The 9,213-nt window shown below is 46.7% G+C and overlaps 1 long non-coding RNA gene and 1 other non-coding gene across 2 annotated transcripts; one reads left to right on the top strand and one right to left on the bottom strand.

Moving 5' to 3' along the window:
* Positions 1 to 1,057: 1,057 nt before the first annotated feature.
* Positions 1,058 to 1,150, bottom strand: TRNAI-UAU (transfer RNA isoleucine (anticodon UAU)). Its single transcript is given in 2 exon segments — positions 1,058 to 1,093; positions 1,113 to 1,150. It is a non-coding gene; the product is annotated as a tRNA-Ile (tRNA).
* A 601-nt stretch (positions 1,151 to 1,751) lies between these two features.
* Positions 1,752 to 8,630, top strand: LOC140600120 (uncharacterized). The gene is made up of 2 exons (XR_012003296.1): positions 1,752 to 2,624; positions 3,077 to 8,630. It is a non-coding gene; the product is annotated as an uncharacterized lncRNA (long non-coding RNA).
* The last annotated feature ends 583 nt before the right edge of the window (positions 8,631 to 9,213 follow it).

Raw genomic sequence — 9,213 nt, 5'->3', positions numbered from 1 at the left:
TTATTATTATTATTATTATTATTATTATTATTATATAGATACTTGTCTCCAGGCCTAGGCTAGATTTCCCACCATCTGCTGAGGATGAATGCGCCTGTGAGCAAAAGGCCCTCCCTGGGAGGGGCCTGGCCCTGGGTTAGGGGCGTTAGGTGAGGAGGGCAGACTTTCTGGCATTGCAGTGGGCGTGGGGCTCTCCATCCCATTCCAGGTAGTATTTCCATCCCAGGATTTAACTACCAACCTGTCCATAAAAGCAGCAGAAACCGCTCTTCGGGGAGAACGCGTGTGGGACGACTGTCACCCGACTAAACTTGTTCCCTGCTCCGCCCACACCTCTGCGGATGTGGGGCACCCATCCCACCCCAAGGCAAAGCAGCCCCCGCGCTTCGGAGGAGTGTTTCCGTGCTGGCTGCAAAAACCAGATGTCCTGTCCGTCCGGGAGGACTTCTGAAGCTGGCATCGGTGGACGCATGAAAGGACACCCCTAGAAAACGTCTGCTCCCGGGCCGCCCGGCCCGCGCTAGTGCAGACTGACGGCGGGGAGAGGGGCGCGCCCAGGGCACGTTTCCCCAACTCTGCCCGCCCGCCCCGGAGGCCTGTGTGCCCGGGGACGCGGGGAGGCCCGCGGTCTCGGGGTGTCTGCAGCTGCTCCACCTCCGTCCCGCGCTGAGCCCCTGGCCCACGCGGCAGGAGGGGTCGCCGGCTCGCACGACGCCTCCCCCCCGCCGCGCCCCAACCCCTACGGCGCGGCGCCCCGGGCTCTCCCCTCCACACTGCCGGGACCGTGGCGGGGACTGGGTGCCGTTAAAGGAGAGGCCGGGGAAGAGGAGCAGGAGGAAGCGGTTACGCAGATGGCCCGACTCGCGCGGCTGGGTGGTGCGTGGGGGCAACAAGTCGCTCGCACGGCGGGTAAGAAGCTCCAGGGCGAGCCGCTCCCTGCCGGCGGCCGAGCGACCAGCGCACGCAGGCAGCGACGCGAGCTGCGCCGGCTAAAGAGAGACCAACCGGTGCCTTCGGGCGAGGAGATAAAAGGGGGCGGCGGTGTCCAAAAGGGTCGTGCTCCAGGTGAGGCTCGAACTCACAACCTCGGCATTGCTCTGCATGTACTGCTGTATAAGTACCGCGCGCTAACCGATTGCGCCACTGGAGCTCCGCTGAGCCGGCCTCGCGATGGCTCTATCAGGGTTCACCCAGGCCCGGTGCGGGCTCCGGCGGAGCATGCGCACTCGCGGCTCGCGGCTCGCGGCTCGCGGCTCGCGGCTCGCGGCTCGCGGCTCGCGGCTCGCGGCTCGCGGCTCGCGGCTCGCGGCTCCCGGCTCCGCGGCGTGGGCTCCGGCCGCGAGTCGGCGGCAGCGGCGGGCGCCGCGGCCCGGGGGGCGCGAGCGGGGGGCCCCGCGGGGGTCTCCCCCGGGGACGGAGGGCAGGTTGGCGGGGCCGCGCCCGACAGGCCACCGGGCCGTTGGGGGGCGCGCGGTCCGCCCTCCGGGCAGCGCGGGAGGAGGAGCCGCGGCCGCCGCGCCGGCTCCTCCCGGGAGTTTCCGTCCGCGAGCGGGCGCCGCGGGAGCCGGCGGGGGGCGGGCGGGCGCAGGGCAGGGGCCGCTTCCCGGGGCCCGCGGGACCCGCCGCCCTGCAGGCCCGGGAACCGTCGGCGGGGAGCCGGGCGGCCCCGGGCGGGGGCGGGGCGGGGCGGGGCCTCGGCCTCCCAGCCCGGCCCGCCCCGAGGTGCCAGGCACCAGCGCGTCCCCGAGGCCGCGGCGGCCGAGGCCGTTCCGGGGACGGGACCGTAGCCCGCACCTGCGGCAGGTGCAGACTCAGCCCGCGGGCTTTGCTGGGCCACTACACGTTTGTCTTCGTTTTAAAACGAGTTCCCCGTATTTAAAAATGAAGAGGTTTGGATACCCATTTCTTAAAAAAATAATAATAATAATAATATTGTCACACTGTACCTAGAGCCCAATTATAACTGTCCGGTGCCCTAGGCACTTTAGTCTTCCTGGACCCCTTCCTTCATTTAAAAAAAAAAAAAATAATGGCATTTTATTACGGCAAAATAAAAATATATATAATTCAGGCTGGGTTTATTGTTACAATATTATTTTTCCTTCTGGTTTCAAAAGAATTTAAAATGTGAGCATTTTGCCGGGCTCTAGACACTGTGCCTGCTGTACCTCGTTGGTAACTCCGCGGGACACCCGCGTCCCCCGGGGAGGTTAGCTGCAGCCACCTGCACAAAGTAGACACCACCCTCCCTGTGTCTTCCTCCAGGGTTGCCACCCTGGATTGTCTGCTGGGCCTCTGTTGGCATGTTGGTCACCCCGTTTGGTTGACCGGAGCCGGAAGAACAAACAACAGAACGCTGTGATAATAGGCTGGGGGAACTGCTATGAGCAAGTGATGGGAGACAGAATAAAGATCACGTATGTAGTCGCTCTGAGGGTGACTGCTCAGTCACAGCTTGTGATAGGGCGACCGTGCCAAACGGTAGGATTGCATAGAGGCTTCAAATTCAAGCGGAATCAATCAGACTGACCGGGCAGACAATGAAGAGGCAGTAACAGGCCCCTGCCTTGGTGTTGGTAGGAAGTTCAGGGCCCTGTGCCTGCTGGGTTATCCGCCCAGAGGAGGTAAGTGAGGTGCTCCAGATAGTTTTGAACAAGAGCAAGAGCTCAGAAAGGGGGATGGTCAACACAGCTGCAGGATCCCATGAGGCACCAGGCGGGCGGTGGGATGCAGAGTTGTTTACAACACAGCAGGATTAGGGCTTCTTGGAGCATGCCTGGCCAAGTCCAGGGTACATCCAGGACAGCAGAGAGTGAGACTTTGAAATAAATAAGTTGGAACAGGCTGTGAAGGTAATTGCATGGTTTCCCTGAGGTGGGAATGCTTTTTTAAAAATTTTAAATTTTATCTGTTTATTTTTAAAGGTTTTTTTCTTTTAAGATTTTTTTTTTTTTTTTTTACTAGATTGCCAATTTGTTACAACAGGATACAACTCAGGAACAGCCAGGTGGAAGAGATAAATAGGGCAGAGTGTGGGGAAATAAGTAACCTTATTTTTAAATAATTTCTACACCAGGTGTGGGGCTTGAACTCACAACCCCAAGATCAAGACTTGCATGCTGCACCATTGGAGCCAGCCAGGCGCCCCAGATTTTGAATTTTAAATTGAAAAGGGTTAATTTCCTGGGAAACAAAGTAAGTCATGGACCTATATGTAGTGTCTTCTCAAATCCAGTAGTATCTGCAGAGTCTGCTCTTCCGGCCTCTAAGTCCCTCAGGGAGAGCACACCTGGTAAACCCTGAGCAGCAACGTTGGCCTCCACCTTGCCTCTCACTTCTTCTATCCTGGATCTCTTCTTTTGTTGGTTCAGCAGATATTAACTGATCCTGGTTGCATGGGAGGGGAAGACAGCACCCCCTATGGACTTTGGAAACTAAAATAGCTTAATCCCCAAGGAGAGTGGGGCTGGGAAGGAAGCATCTAGTAAAGGCAGTGCAGAACGTGGAGGGGGGGGCAGTGTCAGGATGTCTGCTACCCGAGAGATTTTTCCAGCAAGAAGTCTCTAGAGAGCTTCAAATCACTTAAACTCCACAGACTGACTCTGAAGAGCCATGAATTAAGAGTCTGACCCATGACCCTCCCTGGTTGTGTGACCTTAAGTAAATCTCTTACCCTCTCTGGACCTCAGTTTCCTTCATAATCTAGGGTATCTAGGGGCACCTGAGTGGCTCAATGGTTGAGCGTCTGCCTTTGGCTCAGGTCATGATCCTGGCATTCCCGGATCGAGTCCGCATCGGGCTCCCCACAGGGAGCCTGCTTCTCCTTCTGCCTAGGTCTCTGCCTCTCTCAGTGTGCCTCTCATGAATAAATAAATAAATAAGATCTTTAAAAAAAAAAAAAATCTAGGGGATCTAGACCAAATAAGAGCTTTCCCGCCTATCTCGATTGGAGAACTCTTTTTATCATGTATATACTTCCCAACACCTTGAGATTATTAATCATTTAATAATTTTTGTGATGTATATGTTATTTTTAAAATAAAATTCTAAAAAAGTAAAATACAAAACATTTGATATGTATGTATAACTTTTTTTTAGTTTTTATTTATTTATTCACGAGAGACACAGAGAAGGCAGGCTCTCTGTAGGGAACTAATGTGGAACTCTATCCCAGGACCCCGGGATCGTGACCTGAGCCAAAGGCAGATGCTCAACCACTGAGCCACCCAGGTGCTCCTGTGTAACTTTAAAGCAATCTCAAGTAATGCCTACAGTATAAAGGCTAGTCTCAACCTATTTCCATTTGCCATGTAGTTGCAAAATTGATTTACCTTATTTATGTAAGGGAAAATCATGCTTTGTTAACAAATAACTTTCTAGAAGTGTTTATTTAAATTCCAGTTAGTTAATATACAGAGTAATACTAGTTTCAGGTGTACTACCACCAGTAGTTAAGGTTCTGTTTCTTGGTTTACCTCTCTCTCTCCTCTCTTTTTTTTCCCCCCTTTGCTTGTTTTGTTTCTTAAGTTCCACATATGCATAAAATCATATGGTATTTGTCTTTCTCTGACTGATTTATTTAACTTAGCATAATACTCTCTGACTCCATCCATGCCGTTGCAAATAGCAAAAAGATTTCATTCTTTTTTATGGCTGAGTAATATTCTGTCATAAATATACACTACTCTTCTTTACCCATTCATCAGTCAATAGGCTGTTCCATAATTTGGCTATTGTAGATAATACTGCTATAAACATCAGGGTACATGTATCCCTTTGAATTAGTATTTTTATTTTCTTTGGGTAAATATCTAGGAGTGCAACTGCTGAATCATAGGGTAGTTCAATTTTTAACTTTTTGAGGAACCTCCATACTGTTCTCCAGAGTGGCTACACTAGTTAGCATTCCCACCAACAGTGCTGTTTAGCAAATAACTTTTAAAAGAACATTTATATTTAATACTGGGACAAATGTATATTAAAATATGAAATTTAATGACTCAGCATCAAAAACAGACAAAAACTGCTTTTCTAAATGAATGTTTGGAATTTATGCTTCTTGCACTTTAAGAAAATGCGTTTATTTTTATTACTTTCATGTTTTTGTGTCCAAACAATGAGATAAAACATACAGGTTCAGGCTACTATATACAAGCACCACTCTGCAAATATTATGAAGTGGGTCTGGCTCGTGTTTATTCCTAATAATGAAAGACTGTATTGGATAGAATGGTCACTCTATTTTCTTTTTTGGCTTTGGTTTCTGACATAGAAGAGATATCAGGATGAGCCAGATAAACATTTTAATCAGCTGGATGCAATGTGCATGTCTAGCAAATGAAGATCATCTTGAGTCATATTGTAGAGTTTTCATGTTATGGTCTTCATTTGCTTTATTTCAGCAAACTTTTCACATTTTTTATTTTTAGCCAGCATTCCAATATAAGCGTATACTAATCAGTATAGGACTAAAAAAAAAATTGCCATGGAGTAGTCAAAACTCACATAGAAAAAAAAAAAAAAAAAAGAAAGAAAAGAAAAAAAAAAACCTCACATAGGATCCATGGGAGTGGCTGAGTCATATGCACACATCTGCAGGTGCTGGGAGGTTCCCAGTGATCCCATTTTCGTGGGGCAAGAGATTGTCTGAAGAATTACTTATTTTAAAAAAAGATTTTATTTATTCATTTGTAAGAGAGAGAGAGTGCACGCAGGCATGAGCTGGAGGGAGAGGTGGAGGGAGAGGGAGAAGCAGACTCCCTGCTGAGCAGGGAGCCCACTCAACCCAGGGCTGGATCCCAGGACCCTGGGGTCACAGACCAAGCCAAAAGCAGACACTTAACCAACTGAGCTACCCAGGCGCCCCCAAGGAATTACTTTAATTACTTTTTTCAAATTAGAAATTTAGAAGATGTGCTGCCAGCAGTAACAGTGCAGACCACCTTGAATGCCTTCCAGAACCCCTGAGATCAGGGAGCTTCTGAGATCCCCTCTTATGCTAATTAGCCCACAGTCCTCTCCAGCACCACGTGGGGAAATGGCCCTTTATTTTCCCTTAGGGGAGAAAGAAGTGTGGGTCCCATGGCCCAACCTCTAGGACAGTGTGATGCAGACTGAACTGAATACACACAGGAGGGAGCCGGGTAATTTGGGGAACCACAGATCCCTTCACTCTGGATTGAAGCTGAAGTGAAGACCTGATAAGAGCCCAGTAGGTGAGAAGAAACTTAAAAGACTGCTAACCCCAACACTGGTAAGCGTGTGACACATGGACACTGTTTTTGTTTTTGAGACAGTTCAACAGAATCTCTCCAATGCATACATCTTTGACGCAGCAGTTCTGCCTCTAGGAATCTGTCCTCTAGAGACACTGATACATGGGAACAAATATACCATATTTCACTAATTCTAAGATGCCCTATACTGAGAAATATTATTTTATGTACAAATAAGAAATGCTGCCATTTTAACTATGATGCCGTGTTTTCATATTACGTAGACGTTTTATTATAAACTTAAAAATGAACTTATTTAAACTCAGACATTTTAAAAAATCACGTATTACTCTTGAGAAGTACTGCTCTCTGCCCAGCTTTTCTGCCTCTTGGTTCCTCCCACTTACCTGTGGGCCAACGCATCAGGGAGGAAAGCCACTCAGGGTGTCACACTCACCTCTGCACTTCTCCCTGAATTGTGGCTCCTCGACACAGGACTGCCTCCGTAGCTCTTCATTGCCTTCAAGCAGATGTGTGTGTGTGTGTGTGTGTGTGTGTGTGTATTGTACTTCTAGCCACTATCAGTGGGAGTAGCTTGATAGAAAACTGTACGGCAAGAGTTAGCTCCCCTTAATTCATCCTCCAAACAGGGACATTGCTGAGAGTGAGAGGGGGCACTGCCAGTGACACTGATCAAGGACCATAACTCGTGACTGTCATGAACAGCCAAAACACATGGCAACCCTAATCCTAGCCTCCTTTGCACTGCTATAAATACATAAACCATAAATAAAGAATAGACCCTTGGCTTCCTTCCTATGACATATCTAAAGAAAGCACCAAACCCTGGCTGGACCTGCACACCATCTGATGACCTGAAAGTATAGATTTCTGGGAATTGAAACAGACAACACCTGGGCAAACGCTTTTCTCAAGATGTCAGGACCAGGCAACAGGTCCATTGCCTCTCCTCTTTTGTGGAAAGAAAATGCCTTTATCTACATTTCCCAATCTCTTGGGGGGGGGGGGGAAGGAGGAAATCTTTGATTATGACCTTTTCCGAAACCATGGCGTTATGATGCTGTGAGTATTTCTGAAGGGTTACAAGATTCAGAATTCACAAAAGTCTTTTATCTGAACTATTAACTAGCACTGGATTCTTCTCCAAGTTTATGGTTTCTGAATCTGCAACTTTACAGACTATTATTGATAACACACATGGTTCTAAACAGTTCTTTTGAGGTAACAATAGTTTTTCTTTCAGCTATCTTAGAAGTTTTGCTATTCTTGCAAAAAAAAAAAATTTCATGAACTGTTCTTCCTGTTTATGTGTGTGCTGTATCTTCCCAGATGTCCTCTGTTATTTCATTCCAGGCACTCCTATAGTATTTCACTATTTTGCCTCCTAGCCACCTTAAGAGACTTCCAGGAGGTGCACATGACTTTGGGTCAATAAATATTTTAAAACCAACATACAGTTTGGAATTGTCATGTTGCTTTTGGTTCTATACTTGTCTATCAATCTTTTTGCCAGAAGGAGGTGCCCAATACAATGATGCTGAAGATCCAGACTTGCAATGAGAAGTGCCTGAGAGCTTCCTTCTAACGCTCACTGTTGTTCCAAGGTGGCTTAAGTGGTTTTCAACTGCTAGGCACTTTCCTTTCGATGTTAGACATGACAACCAGGAAAGGCTCTTCTTGGTTATGTGAGAGGGGGAAAAAATACTAAATATAAAGGACCTATTGATTAGTGATGCTTTCAAGAAAAATCAGAAGGGCAACATAGTAACTGGAAAACCTCACTAAAATGAAGTTGGAAGATTCCAGCAGGGGGACCTCTCACACCCACTACTCATAGTCAACTGCAGACCCAACAGGAAGAGATGGACTTGACCTTGCATACTACTCTACTACTACAGCCAGAGGACTTTTAGTTTATAACAGCTTCTCCAACTTACTCCTTTCCTCTCTTTTTAAAAAAAAAAAAGATTTTATTTATTTATTCATGAAAGACACAGAGAAAGAGGCAGAGATATAGGCAGAGGGAGAAGCAGGCTCCTTGCAGGAAGGCTGGTGCAGGACTCCATCCCAGGACCCCAGGATCATGACCTGAGCCAAAGGTAGATGCTCAACCACTGAGCCACCCAGGTGCCTCTACACCTTTCCTCCTTAAAAGAATGCACCCCTCCATTGTTCCTCAGACCTGCCTATGGTTTTGATTGGCTTGTTTGCCCTAGATTGCTATTCTCTTTTATTCCCAAGTAAATCCATCTTTTGCTGGTAAAATAAACTGGCAGTTTTTATTTGTAAGGTTAACAATACATGGTTTAGCCATTCTCCTGTTAATAGACATCTTGGGTTATTTCTTGCTTGGACCTATCATAAATAAAGCTGCTAAGAGCATTCTTGTGCACAGTATTTTGTTTTCATTTCTTTTGGGTAAATACAGGAGTGAAATTGCTGGATCAGAAGGTATTTTTGTGTATAGTTTTCATAAACGCATTTTTTATTGTAAAACTTGTAAACGTAAAATTCACCATTTTAACCATTTTTAAGTGTACAATTCAGTGGCATTAAGTACATTTACCTTGTTATGCAATCATCATCTCCAAAAGTTTTTCATTACCCCAAACTGAAAATCTGTTCCCCTTTTAAAAAATACTTCTTCATTCCCCTCCCCTCGGCGCCTAGTAACTATTATTCTACCTTCTATCTCTATAAATTTGACTATTCTAGTTACCTCATAAATGGAATAATACAATATTTGTCCTTTTGTGTCTGGGTTCAGTTAGCATACTGTTTTCAAGGTTTATATTACAGCATGTGTCAAGATTTCATCCCTTATATTAGTATAATATTCATATATGAATATTATATTAGTATAATATAATATAGAATATTAGTATAATATTCATATATACATGCCACATTAAGTTTATTCATTCATCAGTCAATGGACACTTAGGTTGCTTCCACCTTTTGGCTGTTGCAAATAATG

The sequence above is a fragment of the Canis lupus genome, chromosome 11 (genome assembly GCF_048164855.1).
Source record: "Canis lupus baileyi chromosome 11, mCanLup2.hap1, whole genome shotgun sequence".
NCBI classification, from domain to species: domain Eukaryota; kingdom Metazoa; phylum Chordata; class Mammalia; order Carnivora; family Canidae; genus Canis; species Canis lupus.
This window is presented reverse-complemented; position numbering and strand designations above follow the sequence as displayed.